Raw genomic sequence first — 27560 nt, forward strand, 5'->3', positions numbered from 1 at the left:
CTGCAGAGACGCTGCCCCAGCCACCACCCCCCACCAGAAAACACTGTGCGCCCCCCGCCCTGGGCCGCCAGGCACCACGTGTGCTCCGGAGTCGTCAGCCGGGGCCGCAACGGGGAGGAGGCAGCAGGCACGCCGGGAGAAGGAGGACCGGCGGGGAGAGCACCGCGGCCCTGCAGACGCCGGGAATGAACTCCCCGCGACCGCGGCTGTCCACAGCGGTGAACGCCGAGGAAGGGACACCGCACCGCCTGCCCCAGCAACCGGGGGAGAGCGCTGCATGCAGCGGTCCGACCCCGCCTCTCTCAGCAGGGGCCGGAGACCGGGGAGGACACGGGTCCCGCACGAGAGCGCTGGAATCTCACCCATAATGCAAGCGACGGGGTGGGAGGGGGCAAGGAGAGGACCCGCCGAGACGCTGCATGGCGAAGGGGGCACGGGAGCCACAAGCACCCGGAGCTATAAGAAATGCACGTGGGAAGGAAGGGACAGGGATGGGGAAGGGGGGGGGGGGAATAAAAACAGTGGGATGGGAAAAAGCATCACATATTAGAAGTGGGATAAGAACCCACACAAAAGCAATAACCATTAACAATATATAATGCCAGCAGTACTCAGCCTTCCTGGGCCATTCCAACATGGCAAGAGAAAGTCTGAGGCACATGACCATGGCTTATATATTATTCCAAGACCAACCCCTAAACCCTTGATGGACAGCCCTATAATCCTAAAGGAAAAATACCCACGAAAACACTGATCTGCCTAGCAACTGCTTAGTCACCAACAACCAATCACAAAAAATTGGTCTCTTATATGGCCTCAGGCTTATGCAGCCTTCAGCTTATCTAACCTATTTTTTGTCTAATGGTCATTTTATCATTATTTTTTGTTTGTGACATGCTATTCTATGCTGCATTGTTTTAATTAACACATATAATATGATATCCTCTCTCAGCGCTCCCACCTCTCTCTCTTTTTATCCTTGACTATTTGAAGGGGCTAGCTCGCCCCAGTATGGTGAGCAGCTTTTAGAGTATATTTGGTTGATTGACCTTTCTGAAGCACCAGTTTCTATGCATTTCTTTGTTTAAATGCTTTATAGCACCATCACCATTCACTCCTTTTTTGAAGGTGCTATGGAAAGGATGTTTTGAAAAAGGTCCTTGCTTAGGAGCAGAAATGTTGACCTGTAAATGTTATTATGAAGACTGCTGGGTGTTGTTTCTCTGTTACAGTTTACATACTGTATATATGTATTTTATTGTGAGTTTACTTGATCTTTATGCACCTAATTAACTTTCCCTGATTTTATTCTAGTATATGCAATTACTGCCACTTCTCAGGAGAACAATATTAGATTACTCTTTATTTTACTTTTACTTACAAAATAATCACAAAGCTCTGTTGTCTGTATTTTATAATTTAGCTGTTTCTATAGCCCACTAATCAATTGCCTTTTAGGAGTTACCTATAAATTATTGTATCTGACTAAAGCCAATTCTTTGGAATGTAAAAAAAAAAAGTGTTTTAGTACAGTTCTATCTAGAGACTGCCTGTATGTCATCATACCACTGACTGATAATCAATGTCTCTCTGTCAGACACATTGATACTATTTCTTCATTTGTGAGACTAGCCCCAGGAAAGTTTTCTTGCATACTATTTTCCTTACTTGTTGTTTGAGTGATGTCCTGTCCAAAGAGTCCAGAATGACATTACATCTAGCTGATTTAGCAATGGGCGCGTTTCAGGCCACGTCAGTCATATTGAAATTTCCCATAACCAACTGCAGAAGGGCTTTCTGGTGCAATGAAGGAAGTCCCTATACAATACTATAATATTGGATAGCTACTCTTCCCACTGTATCAAAGGAGGTTTATTTGAAAATACCATTTTATACTAATTGATTCTAGATTAAAGACAATCCATTTTATTAAATAGATATTGTTACAGATCATTATTATTATTATTATTATTATGACCAGTTATTTATCTAGCGCTCACATATTCTGCAGCGCTTTACAGATATTATTTTTGCTCTATCACATCAACTCTGATGCACTGATTCTAGTTTGCGTTGTTTCTGTTCTTGTATCGGGATTGATATTTTTATATACAATAGTACCAACAAATACAAAAATATTTACCTGTCCATTGCCTGCTGACATATAAATTGGGTCTGGTAAGAATGCCAACAGTCAGAATATGTAAATGTTGACATGAAGTAAGGAAAAATAGATATAGATGTTATCTAATGGTTTAAGAAACAGTAGGACTACTTAAAGGTTAATGAATGGCAAACTTTAAAGTGAAAGGCCCAGGGCTCCCAAATCCTATTAAATTATGTAATAGGCTGTGTCACGATATCCATCCTGTTCTCAGATACTGCAATTTAAGACAGCTTGATCATGATGAGTGCATACTTTGGTCACTCAGGATAAATACAAAATACTTCTGCCACCACCAAAGAAGTTACGGGAGTCTTTTGGTTCTTCACACAAATATTAATATTTCAAACTCACTTACATATAAGTATGTAGCTTTGACTTCACAGGCTTGTGAGTTCGACAAGAGACAGAAAATGCTAGATTGAGGAATATTTTAATCTGAAAAAATATTTCCAAGGGTTTTGGTTACAAAAAAGAATATTACAAAATATGGACAAACAGATTATAATGCATTGGTTTCAGTAATACAGTGAAATGGAAAAAACAAGGAAACAAGATTCAAGGTTGCTTAAATAAGAGACCTAGTAACTGTGAGGGATCACATAAAATAAGGGTGCATGACTCAACCATATTTGACTTCTCTCCAGGTAGTGAACTTTGTGTGTTGTGTGCACCTCATACTTATTCCATCTGGCAGTAACTCCAAGCCCATACCCTTGGGATTTAACTCTCTTGTTGCTGTACATTTAATGAATCAGTCATTCACTTCCAATGAACTGTATCTCAGTAGATAGGGGGGTTGGGACTGCCCAGATAGATACAAAAGTCCTTTTAAAGGTGATGTTCTCATACCCTCTTCAGGATTTAAACTTCTTGACCTGGTATGAAAGATCTGAATATATGGGGAATGAAAAATGAAGTTTTAGCAAACATCCTATTACGACTGGTACAAGATCGTATTCTCTTTCCCTGACTCAAAAGAACAGCAAAAACTCCACCCAGGTACATTCAGGACACAGTTGCCATTTTGATACAAAAAAATCAAGCCACATCTTGGCTAACAGAATATAATTCTTTTATTCATACAACCACCATAAAATATATTTTCTGGTATTTCTGAGTGTATTTGTTGTAGACTGATTGACAATACATGTCAAACTCCATTTATCAAATTCTATAGATTATAATTTGTTGCTAGCTAGCAGGTGTTGGCAGATATTACAGTATGAAATGGAAAAAAAAAAATTAGATTTTTGCTAATTCTAAAAGGAACCAAACATAGGAGTTTGGACTAAAAATTAAAATATAACTCAGATATTTTTTTATTTTTTTTTAAATTGCATGGAACTCTGCTAATTGAAAAGGCAAGTTGATGAAGATGTTATGTAGGGATCATAGTAACAGTGTGATTTATAATGTTGGTAATGTATTTCCTGACATATTTTGTGGATAAAAGTGCTATGTCCAATTCATAAGTTCTAATATTTTATCTTGAACACTAAATATCTCAGTTTCTTCTAACAAAAAACAGGTAAAAAACAAACTGGCAATTTTAAAGAAATAAAAATGAAAATAAAAAACTATAATGCCCTGATTCCAAACAGTTTCTGTTCACAACACTAAGCTTATGCTTTGTGCAATCATCTTTTGCTGTTGTTATAGCAGTGAATCTTTTAAATAAGTGTTTATCTACTTTGCACACATGAGTTACATTTCTGTCCTATTCATCCCTGCAAAAAAAGGTTCAAGGTTCAATGAATTTCAGGGGGATTTCCATACATAGCTCACTTAGTCAGTACATTGGTGTTAGTATTCAAGTCTGGGCTCTGACCAAGCCATTCAAAGACATTGAGATTTTCTTTTTGAATCAATTAGATGTTTTGCTTTGAATTGTGCCAACATATCTTGAAACTTTTGGCTATTCATTATACCAATTGTCATCACTAGAGCACATGAGAAGTATCCCAACACAAGATAATGACACAACCATGCTTCTCAGAAGCCATGATATTTTTGGAGGAAGAGCTGTGTCATCTTTGCCCCAAGCAGTTCTTGGAATCAAGATATATTTACTAAAAGTTGATTTGATAGTTTTTAAATAGATTAAAATCGATCTTCATTGATGTTGGGCTTCCAGGGCTAAAGCACATACTTAACAACAGATTAATTTTTATATTTTAGTTAAATGTGTGTTTTAGCCCTGGAATCCCCAAATTGATTAAGAATGATTTTAATTGATCTGAAGTTAATTAGAAGCTATCAAAATCTTCCTTTAGTAAATATACCCCTTGGTCTCATCAGACATTAAGATATTTTCCCAAATGGTTCTGGGTGATTAAATATATATATATATATATATATATATATATATATATTTTAGAACTTAGATGTGTTTGGACCTTCTTTTTGTGAAAAATGGCTTCTCCATTGCCATCCTTCCCTATAGTCCAGGCATGGAATCCAAGATTGTTGTTTTATACAAGGAGCGACCAATTCCTGCATCTCCATTAATATTGCTATAGGCCTCCTTGAAGCCTTCTTTATGAGCTTTCTCCTTGTCCTCTCATCTACTTGTAGTGATCTTGGCAAGTTTCCTGTGATGCCTCAATTTTTCCTCTTACAGTTGGTAATCTTCATAGTGTTCCACAATGCTTGTAAAGTAATGACTTTGAATTTTTTATACCACGCTCTTGATTGGCACTTTTTAACAAAGAGATCCCATATATGTTTTGAAAGCTCCTTTTCATACCATTGATGTCCCTGTAGAATGCAACTAAGGATGAGTGGACACTATGCTGATGGATATGCCAACCAGTGAATCCACTGACATAGGGATCAATTTGATAATTGAATTTGCCTGCCCAGCTGTGATGTCAGTTCCTGCAGCCAGTGTACGTGCGGTCAGCAGGTTGCCAGTACACACAGCTATAAAGTAGAGTCGATGTGATATATATCTGTGAATGACGTCATTCACAGACAAATCGGGTGTACACACCGAATAATCTGCTACCAATATAATGTTCATTGCTCAAAGGAACGATACTGTACTGTATATCATTCTACTGTGTACCTGGCCTAAAAAAAGCTACAAGAACAGCTGATCTTTATTTAGGGTTAATCACAATCACTGTTGTTACTGATATCATACAGTATGCTTTTTCCCTGTGAGCATGATTTTGAATGTAATCGTCTAACTTTGAACCCAGCTACAGCCCTGTGTGATTAAATCATGTGCACATTTAGCAACCATAGAATTTATAGGTTTTGTATTTTTACTTATGTATCCTTAAAACATGTCTATTTGTGTTTTACTTGCAATTGAGTGCTTGAAATGTCACATTAAAGGTGGGAAGAGGTGTGATATGAATTTCAATACAGATATGTAGATGTTTTATAGGCATTGTATTTGTATAAAATCCAAAGCAGTATGACATTATTCTCTAATGTTTAATTACAATTATATTTTGCACCCTATAACAAAGTCATAAATCCTGGTGGATCTGCACAAAAGCTTGACCAGGCCTCATCTCTACATTAGGATAGACCTCATTCCTTTGACAATAAGACAAATCTCAAGTTTTGGGCTCTTCTGTCCCTGCTTTATCATGTGCTTTATAATATGAGCACTTCGTATTTAGCACTCTAATCAGGTTGCAGTACTTTCTTTAAAACATTTATTTGTATATTTATGCCCAACTAATAACAGTGATAATGAGTCACATATGGCTGCACAATTGTGCACACTGCACTGTTATTAAATAAGACTTTAATTACATCTGATTGTGTTTAGATCATTGATGTGGAACAGTGCCCAAAGGCCACATACAACCTGTTAAGTTTTCATTGTCAGCTTCTTTCAACTACAAGTTGTTTCCAAGGCCCAGATGTATTAAGCCTTAACAAGTGATAAAGTAGAGACGGATAAAGAGTGATAAATGACCAGCCAATCAACACCTAACTGTCATGTCACATTCTGTGTTTAAAAAATGATAGTTAGGAGCTGGTTGTCTGGTCATCTATCACTCTTTATCCGTCTCCACTTTATCACTTGTAAAAGCTTAATACATTTGGGCCCAAGTTTCCAGTCTCTGCTGTAAGCCTTATCAACCCCAGCTCTGCTAATAGCTCTGTAAGCGCTACAGAATATATATGCGCTATACAAATAACTTGTAATACTGTAAATTATCCCTATTTGATTTAATTGTAACTTTTGTACTTGTTTGTTTGGAAGCAATTGGGACTACTTCTATCAGCTCTTTTTGTGAACAAATGACCATAAGTCCATCTATTAATATAACATTCATGCTTAATTGGTCTGTAGTATTCCACCATATTAGGCCTTCCTACCGTATCTGTGACTATGTACACATTATGCTGCAGTACAGTATGTTTCACTGTACTATGATTTATACATTGCTTCAATAAAAAAAAAAATATATATATATATATATATATATATATGCACACAAGAAGGCTGGCACTCATAGAGACTTTTAAACAAGACAAAGATGCAGTAGCTTAAGTCAATGTTTCAGTGCTGTGCCCTTTTATCAAGACCTGGTCTTGATAAAAGGGCACAGCCCTGAAACGTTGACTTAAGCTACTGCATCTTTGTCTTGTTTAAAAGTCTCTATGAGTGCCAGCCTTCTTGTGTGCATATTCCTCAGCTGTGATTGACGCAGGGCACCGGAGCAAACTGTATTTCTTGTTATTTGGGAGTGCCATTCCGTGCTGTTTACTATATATATATTTATTCAGTATGTGTATGTGTGTATATATATATATATATATATATATGTATACAAATCCACATAAGAAGCCGCTTCTCATTTTCATTTGAATTAAATGCAGGTGCTCGGTCAGTATAATGATATGAAAAAGTTCCAAGAATAACCACCAGAGGGATTAAGCCCAGAGAAACCAGCACACTGCTTGAATGCAAAAAATGTTTACTGTTCACAAAAAGAACACAAAGTTTTTTAAAAAAAAGCAGCAAGCATATGGCACACATGATGATAGCAGCATAAAGTGAATCAATGAATACTCAACATTCCGACAGCTGTTTCGACTATCTTCTTCATAGGAATGAGTAAAGTGTCATAGTGCTGAACACTGCCCACCGCAGTGTCAATTTCCAAAGTGACATGTGCCTGATGTGCTTGGCTACCAAATGCATTTTATAGTGTGTAGTGTACTTACCTGTGAGCCATCACACCTGCACCCGGTCACACGTGGACGCAAGCAACGTCAGACCCACGCGCCACGGCCGTGACGCTGGCCGGATGTGACGTCCGGGGAAGGATTAGTCCGCTACACATCACGTGTATACACGTGATGGAGCTGGACACTGGCCTCCCCGAACGGAGAAAAAAATCTCCGATGCCGCGTCCATGTGTTTCAGGTCGCCCCCGCGCCCGCATCACGTTCAACGCGTCACACGTGGCGACCCGCAGGAGGCGCCCAATGAGTCCGGACGGGCAAGTTCATCCGGAACTGAGTGGGCACCATACCTGTTTCCGGGGACAGGATAGAGGCGCACAGGCACCCATCATAAACATATAGTGTAAATAAAAATAAATATAGAGATAATACAAACAATAAACAGTAAATCACATGATACATACTGGACAAGTGAAGCATATAGATGGCCAGTCATAGACACTTCTATCGATTAATGAACTAATATTGATTTATGTTTTTAGACTTATTGTTGGCCATGAATGTAACCACTATGCTTTCATAATGTAATAAATACAATGCTCCAAAAGAAAGGCCAAAAAAAAGCCTGATAGCCAGTATCTATATGTAAACAATGATCTACCACACATATACAAGTAAATATATAATAATAAAACAAATGAAAAAAGCATGTATCAAAACAGGACAATGGATCCAGATGCACAAATATTAGGCCCACACGTGTCCATGTATAAAAAATGAAAAAATAAAAAATGAAAAAGTTACAAAAAAGATACAAAAGAAAATTCTTCATTAAGCCCCGCAGGCGAAAGGGAATCCAAGCGTCGAATCCATCGACATTCTTGCTGTAATAGCAACTTGTGACGGTCGCCACCCCTCTTTAATGGAGGTATGTGGTCGATGGGCATGAATGATAAATCTTTAATATGATGTCCATGGTGAACAAAGTGTTTTGCGACTGGCGGAGTTGAGCTCTCGATTTTAGTGAACGCTTTTTTAATTGATGACCTATGTAGGGCCATGCGTTCTTTGAGCATTCTGATAGTCTTTCCAACATATAATTTATTGCAGGGGCATTGGATCACGTAAACGACATATTTTGTCTCACATGTCATTCGATGTTTCAAACGAAAAACGTCGCCCCTGGTTGGATGTGCAAAGGTGCTGCCTGTGTGCATGTGCTTGCAATTAACACAGGAGCCACATTTGTGTGCTCCTGGTTTTAGTTGTAGCCAACCGCTACCTTGTTGCGACATTGGCACTATGTCAGAATAGGTAATCTGGTCCTTGAGGTTTGAACTGCGTTTATAGCTGAATAGTGGTAAACTGTCACAGAATTTCCCCATAGTCGGATCTGCCTGTAGAATGTGCCAATGTTTGGAGATCGCACGTCTCATGACACTAGAGGCAACAGAATATGTACTGGAAAAGACTAGTCGTCCAATCTCGGTGCCTTTAATGTTGGATTTTAACACATCTGTCCGTTCCATCTGTAGACATCTCGTGATAGCTCCTTGTATCTCTGTCGGGTCATAACCTCTCTCAATAAATTTCTTGCCCATCTCTGCCAGAGCACCTGGTATTAGTGTGGCCTCTGAAGTTATTCGCATCACACGTAAGAGTTGTGAAAAGGGTAAACCCTTCTTTAATGGTTGCGGATGAAAACTTGTTGCCAACAAAAGAGAATTTTTATCCGTAGGTTTTCTAAACACCTCAGTGGTGATAGATCCATTAATCAACTTGATAGTAACGTCCAAAAAATTAATAGAAACAAAATCATGAACACATGTGAGCCTAATAGATCCTGGTATTTGATTCAACCTAGCAATAAATTGTTGTAACTTAGTCTCACCCCCAGTCCACAGCATGAACAGGTCATCTATGTATCGAACATAAAACCTAATAAATGTTGAAAATTCTGAATCTGCCATAATGTGCTGTTTTTCATACTGAAACATAAACAAATTGGCATACGAAGGGGCCACATTGGACCCCATCGCCGTGCCCTGTAACTGTAAGTAAAATGAATTTTCAAACAAAAAATAATTTTTATGTAAAATGAAATCAAGCAAAAGTAACAAAAATTCACAAGGTGGACCCTCATACTGTGGACTGGAGGCAATTGCTTTCCTGGTTGCCTCAATACCTTCAAGATGATTAATGCAAGTGTATAAACTGGTGACGTCCAATGTCACCAGTATACAATCATCAGGAAGAGGGCCAACCGCATTTAGTTTCAATAAGAAATCTGAGGTATCTTTGATAAAGTATGGCGTTGATTGTACTACCGGCTGTAGAAAAAAATCTACAAATTGGGACAATGTCTGACACAGAGAGCCCCTGGAAGATATGATCGGTCTTCCAGGGGGTTTGTCCAGACATTTGTGTATTTTGGGCAAAACGTAAATCAAAGGAATTCGGGGAAAATCCTGAGTAAGAATTTGGCCGTTTGTTCGTCAATCCAATGATTAGACACACCCATGTTTATAATGGAGTCTACCTCACGTTTAAAGTTACTGGTGGGATCAAAGCGCAACTGTTTATAGCATTGTTTGTCAGCTAATTGTCGGTTTATTTCATAAATGTAGTCAGTACGATTTAATAGTACCACGCCACCGCCCTTATCGGCGGGGCGTATAATGATATTGGGGTTATCTCTCAAAGATTTAACTGCCAGCCTCTCTGATTTGGTCATATTGTAGTTCTTAATTTTGATGTTTTTAATGCAGGGTAAGGTTTCTTTTTTGACTAAATTCATAAATACCTCTATGGCCGGATTCATAGAAGGTGGATCAAAATTGCTGGGTGCTTTAAATTGACCTCTTGTAGCAGAACCATTGTCCTTTTTTGAAAAATAATCTTTAAGTTTAAGTTGTCGAAAGAATTTATATAATTCAACCTCACAGTCAAACTCATTCTGTTTGTGAGTTTGAACAAAAGTAAGTCCCTTAGATAGTACCGACATTTCTGCCTCAGTGGGAGCGTATTCGGATAAGTTGAAAATAGTTATTTCCGACCCCCCTTGTAATTCCTGCCTCCGGAACTTTTTGTGTTTGAGCCCCCCTCTCCTGCACGGTCTCTTAAATCTATGACCTCTTTTGTTTTGCTCCTGGTGAACGTTTTTTCCCCTAAAAAAGAACCCCTCTGGTTGCCTGAATGATCCGAATCACTTTGGGAGGTGTGTGATTCTATATCTGTAAAGTGAACTTCAGACTTATTGCGTGAATATTGACCCTTTCTCCAAGGGCGTCTAGTGGTTTGTGTAAATAGCCACGGATATACTCTTAAATCTCTGTAATCATCTTTTACCTTACGGTATTTGGATTTTTTGAAAACCAATAACTCGTTCTTGAATGTTTGAACAGAGTCATCTAATTTAGTTAACCAATCACTCGTAGAATCTGATTTTAAAGTTTCTAAGCCCGTACGTTCGTAACCCAATATCTCCTTCTTGACATTATCAATATCAGTGTTGACTTGTTGTACTACCAATACCATCAAGTCAAAACTGCATTGATTAAGAATTTGGCACCACTGACGACAAAAATCCTTATTGTTGCGACCAAGTGTAGGCTGGTTCTTAATTCTAAATCCACGAGGAATTAAACCTTCCTTATGGTATTGAGATATAGTTATATTTATTTTTATTTACACTATATGTTTATGATGGGTGCCTGTGCGCCTCTATCCTGTCCCCGGAAACAGGTATGGTGCCCACTCAGTTCCGGATGAACTTGCCCGTCCGGACTCATTGGGCGCCTCCTGCGGGTCGCCACGTGTGACGCGTTGAACGTGACGCGGGGCGCGGGGGCGACCTGAAACACATGGACGCGGCATCGGAGATTTTTTTCTCCGTTCGGGGAGGCCAGTGTCCGGCTCCATCACGTGTATACACGTGATGTGTAGCGGACTAATCCTTCCCCGGACGTCACATCCGGCCAGCGTCACGGCCGTGGCGCGTGGGTATGACGTTGCTTGCGTCCACGTGTGACCGGGTGCAGGTGTGATGGCTCACAGGTAAGTACACTACACACTATAAAATGCATTTGGTAGCCAAGCACATCAGGCACATGTCACTTTGGAAATTGACACTGCGGTGGGCAGTGTTCAGCACTATGACACTTTACTCATTCCTATGAAGAAGATAGTGAAACAGCTGTCGGAATGTTGAGTATTCATTGATTCACTTTATGCTGCTATCATCATGTGTGCCATATGCTTGCTGCTTTTTTTAAAAAACTTTGTGTTCTTTTTGTGAACAGTAAACATTTTTTGCATTCAAGCAGTGTGCTGGTTTCTCTGGGCTTAATCCCTCTGGTGGTTATTCTTGGAACTTTTTCATATCATTATACTGACCGAGCACCTGCATTTAATTCAAATGAAAGTGAGAAGCGGCTTCTTATGTGGATTTGTCTATTTTTCATGGTAACGGACTGTTATTATGGACTGGGAGCTGCACCACAAGTTAACAGTCATAGTAATCAAAAAAAATTTTGGTTTTTTTATTTCATCAATTTTTTTCAGAATTTTTTTTTCATCAATCATTTTTTTGTGTTGTGTATTTTTTTGGACAATGGATCTAGATGCTAAAGACATTACTGGTACAAAACGCTTTTTAGACAAAGAGGTTTCTAAGATATTGTTTTCTTCTACTGAGCAATTAGCTTTCAATGTTGACACTCCCACTGAAATATATTCTGATTTGTTGCGACTACGTAAGAGACTTGTAGAATTGGAATTACATGGTTTAACTATATCTCAATACCATAAGGAAGGTTTAATTCCTCGTGGATTTAGAATTAAGAACCAGCCTACACTTGGTCGCAACAATAAGGATTTTTGTCGTCAGTGGTGCCAAATTCTTAATCAATGCAGTTTTGACTTGATGGTATTGGTAGTACAACAAGTCAACACTGATATTGATAATGTCAAGAAGGAGATATTGGGTTACGAACGTACGGGCTTAGAAACTTTAAAATCAGATTCTACGAGTGATTGGTTAACTAAATTAGATGACTCTGTTCAAACATTCAAGAACGAGTTATTGGTTTTCAAAAAATCCAAATACCGTAAGGTAAAAGATGATTACAGAGATTTAAGAGTATATCCGTGGCTATTTACACAAACCACTAGACGCCCTTGGAGAAAGGGTCAATATTCACGCAATAAGTCTGAAGTTCACTTTACAGATATAGAATCACACACCTCCCAAAGTGATTCGGATCATTCAGGCAACCAGAGGGGTTCTTTTTTAGGGGAAAAAACGTTCACCAGGAGCAAAACAAAAGAGGTCATAGATTTAAGAGACCGTGCAGGAGAGGGGGGCTCAAACACAAAAATTTCCAGAGGCAGGAATTACAAGGGGGGTCGGAAATAACTATTTTCAACTTATCCGAATATGCTCCCACTGAGGCAGAAATGTCGGTACTATCTAAGGGACTTACTTTTGTTCAAACTCACAAACAGAATGAGTTTGACTGTGAGGTTGAATTATATAAATTCTTTCGACAACTTAAACTTAAAGATTATTTTTTAAAAAAGGACAATGGTTCTGCTACAAGAGGTCAATTTAAAGCACCCAGCAATTTTGATCCACCTTCTATGAATCCGGCCATAGAGGTATTTATGAATTTAGTCAAAAAAGAAACCTTACCCTGCATTAAAAACATCAAAATTAAGAACTACAATATGACCAAATCAGAGAGGCTGGCAGTTAAATCTTTGAGAGATAACCCCAATATCATTATACGCCCCGCCGATAAGGGCGGTGGCGTGGTACTATTAAATCGTACTGACTACATTTATGAAATAAACCGACAATTAGCTGACAAACAATGCTATAAACAGTTGCGCTTTGATCCCACCAGTAACTTTAAACGTGAGGTAGACTCCATTATAAACATGGGTGTGTCTAATCATTGGATTGACGAACAAACGGCCAAATTTCTTACTCAGGATTTTCCCCAAATTCCTTTGATTTATGTTTTGCCCAAAATACACAAATGTCTGGACAAACCCCCTGGAAGACCGATCATATCTTCCAGGGGCTCTCTGTGTCAGACATTGTCCCAATTTGTAGATTTTTTTCTACAGCCGGTAGTACAATCAACGCCATACTTTATCAAAGATACCTCAGATTTCTTATTGAAACTAAATGCGGTTGGCCCTCTTCCTGATGATTGTATACTGGTGACATTGGACGTCACCAGTTTATACACTTGCATTAATCATCTTGAAGGTATTGAGGCAACCAGGAAAGCGATTGCCTCCAGTCCACAGTATGAGGGTCCACCTTGTGAATTTTTGTTACTTTTGCTTGATTTCATTTTACATAAAAATTATTTTTTGTTTGAAAATTCATTTTACTTACAGTTACAGGGCACGGCGATGGGGTCCAATGTGGCCCCTTCATATGCCAATTTGTTTATGTTTCAGTATGAAAAACAGCACATTATGGCAGATTCAGAATTTTCAACATTTATTAGGTTTTATGTTCGATACATAGATGACCTGTTCATGCTGTGGACTGGGGGTGAGACTAAGTTACAACAATTTATTGCTAGGTTGAATCAAATACCAGGATCTATTAGGCTCACATGTGTTCATGATTTTGTTTCTATTAATTTTTTGGACGTTACTATCAAGTTGATTAATGGATCTATCACCACTGAGGTGTTTAGAAAACCTACGGATAAAAATTCTCTTTTGTTGGCAACAAGTTTTCATCCGCAACCATTAAAGAAGGGTTTACCCTTTTCACAACTCTTACGTGTGATGCGAATAACTTCAGAGGCCACACTAATACCAGGTGCTCTGGCAGAGATGGGCAAGAAATTTATTGAGAGAGGTTATGACCCGACAGAGATAGAAGGAGCTATCACGAGATGTCTACAGATGGAACGGACAGATGTGTTAAAATCCAACATTAAAGGCACCGAGATTGGACGACTAGTCTTTTCCAGTACATATTCTGTTGCCTCTAGTGTCATGAGACGTGCGATCTCCAAACATTGGCACATTCTACAGGCAGATCCTACTATGGGGAAATTCTGTGACAGTTTACCACTATTCAGCTATAAACGCAGTTCAAACCTCAAGGACCAGATTACCTATTCTGACATAGTGCCAATGTCGCAACAAGGTAGCAGTTGGCTACAACTAAAACCAGGAGCACACAAATGTGGCTCCTGTGTTAATTGCAAGCACATGCACACAGGCAGCACCTTTGCACATCCAACGAGGGGCGACGTTTTTCGTTTGAAACATCGAATGACATGCAAGACAAAATATGTCGTTTACGTGATCCAATGCCCCTGCAATAAATTATATGTTGGAAAGACTATCAGAATGCTCAAAGAACGCATGGCCCTACATAGGTCATCAATTAAAAAAGCGTTCACTAAAATCGAGAGCTCAACTCCGCCAGTCACAAAACACTTTGTTCACCATCGACATCATATTAAAGATTTATCATTCATGCCCATCGACCACATACCTCCATTAAAGAGGGGTGGCGACCGTCACAAGTTGCTATTACAGCAAGAATGTCGATGGATTCGACGCTTGGATTCCCTTTCGCCTGCGGGGCTTAATGAAGAATTTTCTTTTGTATCTTTTTTGTAACTTTTTCATTTTTTATTTTTTCATTTTTTATACATGGACACGTGTGGGCCTAATATTTGTGCATCTGGATCCATTGTCCTGTTTTGATACATGCTTTTTTCATTTGTTTTATTATTATATATTTACTTGTATATGTGTGGTAGATCATTGTTTACATATAGATACTGGCTATCAGGCTTTTTTTTGGCCTTTCTTTTGGAGCATTGTATTTATTACATTATGAAAGCATAGTGGTTACATTCATGGCCAACAATAAGTCTAAAAACATAAATCAATATTAGTTCATTAATCGATAGAAGTGTCTATGACTGGCCATCTATATGCTTCACTTGTCCAGTATGTATCATGTGATTTACTGTTTATTGTTTGTATTATCTCTATATTTATTTTTATTTACACTGTATGTTTATGATGGGTGCCTATGCGCCTCTATCCTGTCCCCGGAAACAGGTATGGTGCCCACTCAGTTCCGGATGAACTTGCCCGTCCGGACTCATTGGGCGCCTCCTGCGGGTCGCCACGTGTGACGCGTTGAACGTGATGCGGGGCGCGGGGGCGACCTGAAACACATGGACGCGGCATCTGAGATTTTTTTCTCCGTTCGGGGGGGCCAGTGTCCGGCTCCATCACGTGTATACACGTGATGTGTAGCGGACTAATCCTTCCCCAGACGTCACATCCGGCCAGCGTCACGGCCGTGGCGCGTGGGTATGACGCTGCTTGCGTCCACGTGTGACCGGGTGCAGGTGTGATGGCTCACAGGTAAGTACACTACACACTATAAAATGCATTTGGTAGCCAAGCACATCAGGCACATGTCACTTTGGAAATTGACACTGCGGTGGGCAGTGTTCAGCACTATGACACTTTACTCATTCCTATGAAGAAGATAGTCGAAACAGCTGTCGGAATGTTGAGTATTCATTGATTCACTTTATGCTGCTATCATGTGTGCCATATGCTTGCTGCTTTTTTTAAAAAACTTTGTGTTCTTTTTGTGAACAGTAAACATTTTTTGCATTCAAGCAGTGTGCTGGTTTCTCTGGGCTTAATCCCTCTGGTGGTTATTCTTGGAACTTTTTTATATATATATATATATATATATATATATATATATGACAAGATCAGAGGGCGCTCTACATAAGGGGGTATTATTAAATACCGCCAATCACTGTATGAAATAATTAATAAAACAAAGTAGTTTAAAAATGTATTAACATACTCAGAACAAGTTTATTCAGTTCAATAGCATGACATATTCAACACCTTAACAGCTATTATGGATGTAATCTCTTGTCGCTGTAAATTCGACGTATAACAAAAAGGTCAATCTGAAGAACCCAACGCGTTTCGTCCCGTGGGACTTCCTCAGGGATATTGAATCTAGATAATAAAATACAGTAACTAGACCATACAAAGTACAGTGTGGTACAAAACAGAACAAAGGATAGCCATACATACCAATTAGTTAGATACAACATGATTATAGTAGCTTGAAAAAGTGAAAGCATCACTGTGAGTAATAATTCTGACGTCTCTCCCATAGCGCCGCACAGCCACACACAGGGGAAGCCGAAGCTCAGCAGCGCCGGCTGCTGCTGAGGGGAAGGTGCCAGTGCCTGCTGGTAACAAAACCTCAGCAGGCGCATGGCATTCCCATGCGGCGCCGGGCTCACATTCTGGGTTAGGTGAGCCGGAGGAGGTGGAACTGCGTTCTGTCTCCAATTGGAACTGACGGAACGCAGTTCCGCCCCATTCCGGCTAACTTTAACCTCTGCTGATAGCACTTAACCATTAGTGTAGCTGCTGCAAATTATTAAGATAAGTTGTATATTCAAATTATTACATTTACATTTTCATTTGTACTGTGGCCGAAGAAAAGTTTCCCTTAGATTTTAAAAGGGTAAAACAACAGATGCTTGGATTTAATTTCATTGTTTTGTCTTACTTGTGCTTATATTTCATTACATTTTACATGTTAAATGTTATTTTCGCATTTGATAAGTATTAAGAAATGTTTGTATGTTGTGCACATAACATTTTAATACGGTATATTTCTGAAATGAGCATCTTATTCACATTGTAGCTGCATCCAAAGTCACATATAGGGGGTTACTCAGAGTTGTTAGCAAACCAAAATAGTTAGCATTTGGGTAAAACCATGTTACACTGCAGCTGGGGCAGATGTAACATGCAGAGAGATTTAGATTTGGTGGGTTATATGGCTTCTGTACATAGTAAATGCATGCTTTATTTTTACACTGCAATTTAGATTTTAATTTGAACACATCCCACCCAAATCGAATGCTCTCTGCACATGTTACATCTGCCCTACCTGCAGTGCAGCATGGTTTTGCCTAATTGCTAACTTTTTTTTCTTAAGCACAGTAGTTAGGATAAGTGTATTTATATTGCAAAAGAAGTTGGTATAAAGTTACAGATTAAGTAGAACTAAGTGTGGCACAATACATGACATGACTCACTTATATCAGTACTCACTTTTTCTTTTTTTAAACCTATTTTATTAATTTTACGAGAAGTATAATAATCAAATATACAAAACCACAATAGTCATGATACATTTTGAGCAATGTAACATATTTAAATAGGTATGTATCCTCAAAAGGAGTAACTAAAATAAAGATTAGAACAAAAATGAAGAAGAAGCAAGTCATCTAGAGTAATCATGTGTCAATAAATCAACCAGTATAAGAAATGGTTGATACTTAGTTGAGTATGACAAATACATTTAATGGCAAGCTGCTCAATCAGATTGTGATGTCACTCAGGTGCTAAAAGGGAGGGGTAATTCTAATACCCCTTTCACACCGCAGCTATAACCCGGTAAATTGCCGGTTTTTTATGCCTTCCAAAACGGTTCTAGCTGCGGTGTGAAAGGGCCACTTTGAATTTACCGGTTACAGATTACTGGTATTTTAAAACGGTTAAAAAGTAGGGTCCTACACGGTTCAGACCCGTTTCATTGTGCAATGTGAAAGGCTCAGAAACGGTATTTCCAAACCACAGAAGGTGATAGGCTGTCTCCATGCATGATGTCACCAGGCAGAAGCAGGAAGTAAACTGGAGGAAACACATGAGAGTGAAGAAGCATTTTATTATACAGAATACAACTTAAAATGTCAAATTGGAGTGATGAGGCGGTTAGGGAGCTGATTAGGATGAGAGGGGATGAAGAAATTGCTAGACAAATCACTGGGACAGTGAAGGATGCAGTAATCTACAAAAACATGGTAAAGATGCTTGAAGCTGCTGGGTTCCATCGTACGACTAGCCAAATTATTAATAATTAATTAATAATTATTAATAATGTGTGGGCCAGAAAAGTCCATTTAAAATGACAACCACTGTTTTCTATGGGAGAAACGGGTTCAGTGTGAAAGGTACCAAAAAGGTAATGAAATGGTAATATACCAGTTACAACATGCGATGCGAAGGGGGTTTAACTGCTCAGACCCGTTTTAAGAACCGTTTAAAGAACCATTTTAAAAGCAGGGTTTGCGATGTGAAAGCAGCATAAGTAAGAAATAGACGTTATGTTAAGAACTTACCGTTGATAACGTGATTTCTCTTATGTCCACAGGTATCCACAGGATAACATTGGGATATGGTTGAGCGACAGCGGAAATGGCACCAACACGGTCACAAGCTTTCTGACCTCCCAGGATGCATCGGGGCCTCACCATATAGTCCCGCCCACTGACTCAGTCAGATCAGTTCTTTCCACAGCGATTTAGGCAGGAGCATCAGGTAGAGACCTGTTTAGGCGATAAAAACACACATGCACACCCTTCCATACAAGAAGGAAGAGGTTTAGTGATTGTCTAGATCCTCAAATCAGGTGCGTCAGGGTGGGATCCCTGTGGATACCTGTGGACATAAGAGAAATCATGTTATCAACGGTAAGTTCTTACCATAACGTCTATTTCTCTGGCTGGGTCCACAGGATTATCCACAGGATAACATTGGGATTCCCAAAGCCAATTTTAGTGGTGGGGACGCTCCTGATTACACAGGAGGACCTTTCGCCATGAGAGGCAAAAGTATCCAAGGCATAATGTCTGATGTATGTGTTTATGGAAGACCATGCGCTGCCTTACATATCTGTTCTGCTGAAGCACCCTGTTGTGCTGCCCATGAAGGACCTACCTTACGTGTAGAGTGTGCAGAGACATTAGCCGGAGTAGGGAGATCTGCATGTGAATAAGCTTCTGATATTACCATTTGGAGCCATCTCGCCAGCGTCTGTTTACTAGCAGGCCATCCTCTTCTATGGAATCCGTAGAGGATGAAGAGAGAATCTGTTTTCCTGATGGCACTAGTACGATCTATGTAGATTCTTAAAGCTTGGACTACGTCCAGCGACGCTTCTCCCGCAGATAGTCCCGGTACCTGAAAAGCTGGGACTACAATCTCTTCAATGAGGTGAATCTTTGAAACCACCTTTGGAAGATAACCAGATCTCGTTCTGAGAACTGCTCTGTCTGGAAAAAAACTTAGGAAAGGAGACTTACAAGATAATGCTCCCAAATCTGACACTCTTCTGGCTGATGCCATTGCCAGTAGAAAAAGCACTTTAGCCATTAACCATTTAAGATCTACTCTCTTAAGCGGTTCAAACGGAGGACCCTGGAGAAATTTAAGAACTAAATTCAAATCCCAGGGAACTGCAGGAGGAACAAATGGAGGTTGAATATGTACAACTCCCTGAAAGAAAGTACGTACATCCTGTAAATCAGCAATCTTTCGCTGAAACCATACAGTTATTGCTGATACTTGAACTCTCAAGGAAGCCACTTTCAAACCTTTATCCAATCCTGCTTGAAGGAAATCCAAAATCCTGGATACTTTAAAAGATCTTGGATTCAAATTTTTTCCAGTACACCAATGACTATAGGCTTTCCATATTCTATGATACACCTGAGCTGAAGAAGGCTTTCTTGCTCTAAGCATAGTTTGGATTACTTGTTTCGAAAATCCTCTCGCTTCTAGGATAGAGGTTTCAACAGCCACACCGTCAAAGACAGGTGATCCAGATGACTGTGACAACATGGACCCTGCATTAACAGATCTGGACGTTGAGGGAGCAGTATCGGTGCTTCCACGGACATTCTTAGCAGATCTGTGTACCAATGCCTTCTTGGCCAAGCTGGAGCTATTAGAATTGTTGCTCCCTTTGCTTGCTTTATTTTTCTCACTACTCTGGGTAACAGAGATATTGGAGGGAACAGATACGCCAGATGAAATTTTCATTCTACTGACAGTGCGTCTACAAGGACCGCTCCTGGGTCCCTTGTTCTTGATCCGTACCTTGGAACTTTGTTGTTTAGACGAGACGCCATGAGGTCTATCTCTGGTAGACCCCATCTGTTCACTATTGTCTGAAACACTTCTGGGTGTAATGCCCATTCGGTTTCCTGAATGGTGTGTCGACTGAGAAAATCCGCTTCCCAGTTCAGAACACCTGGGACAAACACTGCTGACAATGCTGGGAGATAGAGCTCTGTCCATCTTAGAATGGGAGTTACTTCCTTCATCAATATTTTTCTGTGAGTTCCTCCTTGATGATTGAGGTACGCTACTGCTGTCGCATTGTCTGTGCGAATCTGGACCGGTCTTCCTTGCAGACTGTCCTTTGCCTGAACTAGAGCCATGTAAATGGCCCTTATTTCCAACAGATTTATTGGCAGGTGACTTTCCCTTGCAGTCCATTTTGCCTGGAACCACAGGCTTCCGAGTACCACACCCCAGCCTTGCAGGCTGGCATCTGTTGTCAGGACTTGCCACTCTTTTATCCAAAAGGGTCTCCCCTTGTTAGAATGGTCTGTCTGTAGCCACCACGCTAGAGACCTTTATACGTTTACTGGAAACTTTATCATCTGCTTTTTTATCGTCTGATGATTTCCGTTCCATTTGGTCAGAATAAGGTGCTGCAATGGTCTGGAGTGGAATTGTGCAAATTCCACCATGTCGAAGGTTGATACCATCAGACCCAACAGTCGCGTTGCTGCATGGACTGACATTGTCTGGGCGTGCAACGCTTCCTGAACCATGACCTGCACCTTGACTATCTTTTTCTCTGGTAAGAGAACTTTCTGTAGGTCTGAAACAATATGGCCCCCAAATGAACCATCCGCTGTGACGGATTCAGAGACGACTTTTCCCAATTTATGAGCCACCCGTGCATATCAATTGCTGCTTCTTCCAAGTATTGGGCAGATTGTCTTAAACGGCTTAAATGATACTCTTGCTCCGTAGTAGGAGAAGAGATGTCATTCTCTAGTTCCACTATCCATTCGCCCATTGCCTTTGCTACCCAGGCCGAAGCCATAGCAGGTCTTACCACTGCTCCTACTAGAGAAAACACATTTTTCAAAAAACTATCTACCCTTCTGTCAGTGACATCATTTAGTGAGGTAGATGACAGTGGTAAAGCAGATTTATGCACAAGTCGCAGAACATGTGCATCTACTTTTGGAGGAACTTCTCTTTTCGAACAATCCGCAGCTGGAAATGGATAATAAGAATTCCATCTTTTCGGAATCTTATATTTCTTACTGGGCATCGCCCAAGACTCATCCATCATTTCCGTCAGCTCATCTGACGCTGGGAATTCAGTTTTCACTGATTTTGTTCGTTTAAACACAGGTGCTTTAGATTTTAACACTGACTTGGCTTGCTCTTCCAAAGAGAGAACAGCCTTCACAGCATTAATAAGTTCAGCTACATCCTCTTAACTAAAACTCTGTGACTGATCATCATACGGAGTATTTGAATATACTGTATCATCATCTGTTGTATCATCTTGTGTAGTCTGCCACATAGACGTAGCTGTCTTGGTCTTACCTGTCCCTTGGTTGCTTGTAGAGGCTACTGGAACCACGCCATAGGAAGGGAGCTGCATGTATGGGTTAATAGTGTAACCTAACCCTAAAGGTGGTGCTACCGGAGCTAACCTGTCCGCTATTGAAGATAGAGTCTTTGTGAACATATCCATGGTGGCTCTGTTGGTGGCTGAACCAACTCCTGTTTTTTACTTTGCTGAAAAGCAAAACAGTTTGCACACAAGCCCTCATAAGTGACTAATTGGTCCATACCAATTAACCCTGTCTTACAAGATAAGCATGTTAGGGATGTAGGAGTGCTTGATAAATTCTCCTCGTCACTTTTGCCGCTCACAGACATGGTAATAATCTGATAATGACTACACAATTTGTGACTGAAAATCACCTATATATGAGTATATAGAAGTGAGATCAATCTGACCACAGTGTACCTGAATTGAGAGTCAGAACAGGACTGACGTTACACAGAAAAGTCAGCACTCATACTAGCAGTCAGTCACATGTTAAAGCATTAGACATTGTCATATGAGAATACAACCCCCATTACAAATTATAAATAAGTAGGAAAATTGTACTTCTGTTTTTAACTGGTTCTTTTTCAACATAACATGCAGAAAACACAGTAATATACAGATCTCATATGCAATAGGTACTAAAAATTAACAATTCATACTAACAAGTAGAGATAATTTTTAGTACTGTATACCCCTCTTCTGGAGAGCGGGATACAGGGAGACTCACCACACTTCCATATCCAAGCAAATGCGCTCGTAAGATGCTGAGTGGATTCAGACGCTACTGATGTACACTACCGCTCCTGATAACTGATAACGGACACAGTCGCTCCTGCGGACATGGACGCTCAGCGACTTCCACGTGTATGCAGACACTAAGGCCTGCGACTCGGTCTAGGCGGGATCTCTAGTGTACACAACCGCAGCGTCTAAGCTACGACCGAGTACCCTCGTGGTAGCGTCTGAGCCGGAAGGGAGGTCATTCAGTTCATGAATCGAGAGACGCGCGGAAACTGGCCATGAACTCGGAGGAAGGACGGCCAGGAGAGCGTCTGAAACCCCCTGTTGATTTAAACTCTAAAGATCGCAGCCTCTACCTAGTCCTGGCACCTATGATCCCTGGAGCGTAGCGCTGTCACACTCGAGATGTTCGGCGCATCAACACACTGTCTCCACCAAATCAGTATAGCTGTGTCCGGATCCCTCTAGTAAGGGGAAGTCCATAGACTCACCTTCCCCCCATGCTCTGGCCACAGCCTGGTTACGTCTGCTGGACCTGCTAGAACATCCAACACAGACGCCCGTCGAGACAGCACTATTACAGCGAACGTAAGTGTTGTTGCGACCCGGTGGGGAGTTGTTGGATCGACTCTTTCCAGTATGCGTTTAAGACGCTGTTAAGAAAAGTCGCTCAAAAAAAATTATAGTGAGTCTATAAAAAAAAAAAAAGCTAAAGGCTGCTTTATCTCAGCAGCCCTGTGACCATGCGGCTTCCTGCCGCACCAAGCAAAAAACTGATCTGACTGAGTCAGTGGGCGGGACTATATGGTGAGGCCCCAATGCATCCTGGGAGGTCAGAAAGCTCGTGACCGTGTTGGTGCCATTTCCGCTGTCGCTCAACCATATCCCAATGTTATCCTGTGGATAATCCTGTGGACCCAGGCATAGCAAAAAACATTTTGCTATCCCTAATGCACATGGAGTGAAAAATAACACTACATAATATCAGATAATACAGAGATCTTGGTTGCATACATCTGCAGATGGCAGAACGACAAAGTGTCTCTGTCACTGGGGGTACCTAATACTAGGTATGGCTCTGGGGCACGGGACCTCATCATGCTGGCACAGGCTTGTCACCCCAGGGCAGCACACAGGTGAAAATGAGTAAGGATTAATTAGGAAGCACATAAGTGCTATATAAGTGATTAAAATAATACAAAAATATATAAAAAGTGTATAGTAAAAAACATGTGTTAATAAAGTGTTAGGGTATGCCGACCTAAAGCAGCCCAGCCACACCAGCATAGGGGGCACCACACCCAAAACCCACCCCATAAATAATTACAAATATGTCTGGGACAAATAGCCAAGTATATGTCAGCGTCCGGGGTCTTACCGGCACGCTGGGGCCGCGGGGCTGGCTTCACAGGTGGCTCATGGGCAGCGGCGGAGGAGGGCTGCCACACCGGGTCTGTGGGCAGCGGTAGCGGCGGTGAGGGGGTTCGCTCGTGGTGGCAGGACACCACAGCAGCGGGTCTCTCTTGCCAGAACAGTTGCTAGGAGACCAGGGGCAGTGAGCTGTGGGGCAATGCAGAGAGATCTGCATTACTGGGCGCCGCCATGTTGGAGACCAAGTCTGAGGCATAGTTTGGTTTCTTGTTTCTTTCAGCCAATCCAGGGAGAGTTCTCCTTATAAAAAAGGGCTGGTTTATGACAGGGAGGCCAGTGCTTCAAGTTACAACCCTGTTGTAGGTGCTTTAGCCCTGTGCTCCCAGGAGTCTTGCCGTATTCTGGTTACTCCTAACTAGAGATGAGCGGGATCCGAACCCCCTCGAACTTCACCTATTTTACACGGGTCCGAGGCAGCCTCGGATCTTCCCGCCTTGCTCGGTTAACCCGAACGCGCCCGAACGTCATCATCCCACTGTCGGATTCTCGCGACATTTGTAAACTATATAAAGAGCCGCGCATCGCCGCCATTTTCACTTGTGCATTGGAGATTGAACGGAGAGGACAAGGCTGTGTTCTCTCCCTGAAAAGCTCTGTAATCTGTGCTCAGTGTGCTGCAAATATCTGTGCTCAGTGTGCTGCAAATATCTGGGCTCCGTGTGCTGCATTGTGGGGACTGGGGACCACCAGTATATAATTATAGTAGTACAGTACAGTAGGGCATTGCTGTATGTTGCAGCTCTGTGTCAAGTATACTATCCATATCTGTGCTGCATTATTGTGAGCAGTATATAGTAGGACAGTGCAGCATTTTGGTGACCAGCAGTATACATATAGTACAGTACAGTAGGCCATTGCTGTATCTTGCAGCTCTGTGTCAAGTATACTATCCATATCTGTGCTGCATTATTGTGAGCAGTATATAGTAGGACAGTGCAGCATTTTGGTGACCAGCAGTATACATATAATACAGTACAGTAGGCCATTGCTGTATCTTGCAGCTCTGTGTCATGTATACTATCCATATCTGTGCTGCATTATTGTTACCAGTATAAAGTAGGACAGTGCAGCATATTGGTGAAAAGCAGTATACATACAGTACAGTCCAGTAGGCCATTGCTGTATCTTGCAGTTCTGTGTCAAGTATACTATCCATATATGTGCTGCATTATTGTGAGCAGTATATAGTAGGACAGTGCAGCATTTTGGTGACCAGCAGTATACATATAGTACAGTACAGTAGGCCATTGTGGTATCTTGCAGCTCTGTGTCAAGTATACTATCCATATCTGTGCTGCATTATTATGAGCAGTATATAGTAGGACAGTGCAGAGCTTTGGTGACTAGCAGTATACATATAGTACAGTACAGTAGGCCATTGCTGTATCTTGCAGCTCTGTGTCAAGTATACTATCAATATCTGTGCTGCATTATTGTGAGCAGTATATAGTAGGACAGTGCATCATTTTGGTGACCAGCAGTATATATATAGTACAGTACAGTAGGCCATTGCTGTATCTTGCAGCTCTGTGTCAAGTATACTATCCATATCTGTGCTGCATTATTGTGAGCAGTATATAGTAGGACAGTGCAGCATTTTGGTGACCAGCAGTATACATATAGTACAGTACAGTAGGTCATTCCTGTATCTTGCAGCTCTGTGTCAAGTATATTATCCATATCTGTGCTGCATTATTGTGAGCAGTATATAGTAGGACAGTGCAGCATTTTGGTGACCAGCAGTATACATATAGTACAGTACAGTAGGCCATTGCTGTATCTTGCAGCTCTGTGTCAAGTATACTATCCATATCTGTGCTGCATTATTGTGAGCAGTATATAGTAGGACAGTGCAGCATTTTGGTGACCAGCAGTATATATATATATATATATATATAGTACAGTACAGTAGGCCATTGCTGTATCTTGCAGCTTTGTGTCAAGTATACTATCCATATCTGTGCTGCATTATTGTGAGCAGTATATAGTAGGACAGTGCAGCATTTTGGTGACCAGCAGTTTACATATAGTACAGTACAGTAGGCCATTGTGGTATCTTGCAGCTCTGTGTCAAGTATACTATCCATATCTGTGCTGCATTATTATGAGCAGTATATAGTAGGACAGTGCAGAGCTTTGGTGACTAGCAGTATACATATAGTACAGTACAGTTGGCCATTGCTGTATCTTGCAGCTCTGTGTCAAGTATACTATCAATATCTGTGCTGCATTATTGTGAGCAGTATATAGTAGGACAGTGCATCATTTTGGTGACCAGCAGTATATATATAGTACAGTACAGTAGGCCATTGCTGTATCTTGCAGCTCTGTGTCAAGTATACTATCCATATCTGTGCTGCATTATTGTGAGCAGTATATAGTAGGACAGTGCAGCATCTTGGTGACCAGCAGTATACATATAGTACAGTACAGTAGGTCATTCCTGTATCTTGCAGCTCTGTGTCAAGTATATTATCCATATCTGTGCTGCATTATTGTGAGCAGTATATAGTAGGACAGTGCAGCATTTTGGTGACCAGCAGTATACATATAGTACAGTACAGTAGGCCATTGCTGTATCGTGCAGCTCTGTGTCAAGTATACTATCCATATCTGTGCTGCATTATTGTGAGCAGTATATAGGACAGTGCAGCATTTTGGTGACCAACAGTATACATATAGTACAGTACAGTAGGCCATTGCTGTATCTTGCAGCTCTGTGTCAAGTATACTATCCATATCTGTGCTGCATTATTGTGAGCAGTATATAGTAGGACAGTGCAGCATTTTGGTGACCAGCAGTAGTACTACAGACAGTTCAGTAGGCTATTGCTATTGATATATTACTGGCATATAATTCCACACATTAAAAAATGGAGAACAAAAATGTGGAGGGTAAAATAGGGAAAGATCAAGATCCACTTCCACCTCATGCTGAAACTGCTGACTCTAGTCATGGCCGAAACAATGAAATGCCATCAACGTCGTCTGCCAAGGCTGATGCCCAATGTCATAATAGAGAGCATGTAAAATCCAAAAAATAAAAGTTCAGTAAAATAACCGAAAAATCTAAATTAAAAGCGTCTGAGGAGAAGTGTAAACTTGCCAATATGCCATTTACGACACGGAGTGGCAAGGAATGGCTGAGCGCCCAGGCCTATGTTCATGGCTAGTGGTTCAGCTTCACATGAGGATGGAAGCACTCATCCTCCCACTAGAAAAATGAAAAGACTTAAGCTGGGAAAAGCACAGCAAAGAACTGTGCATTCTTATAAAACACAAATCCCCAAGGAGAGTCCAATTGTGTTGGTTGCGATGCCTTACCTTACCAACACTGGACTGGAAGAGGTGGCGCCTTCCACCATTTGCACGCCCCCTACAAGTGCTGGAAGGAGCACCCACAGTCCAGTTCCTGATAGTTAAATTGAAGATGTCACTGTTGAAGTACACCAGGATGAGGATATGGGTGTTGCTGGTGCTAAGGAGGAAATTGACAAGGAGGATTCTGATGGTGAGGTGGTTTGT

The sequence above is a fragment of the Pseudophryne corroboree genome, chromosome 6, assembly GCF_028390025.1.
Source record: "Pseudophryne corroboree isolate aPseCor3 chromosome 6, aPseCor3.hap2, whole genome shotgun sequence".
Lineage (NCBI taxonomy): Eukaryota > Metazoa > Chordata > Amphibia > Anura > Myobatrachidae > Pseudophryne > Pseudophryne corroboree.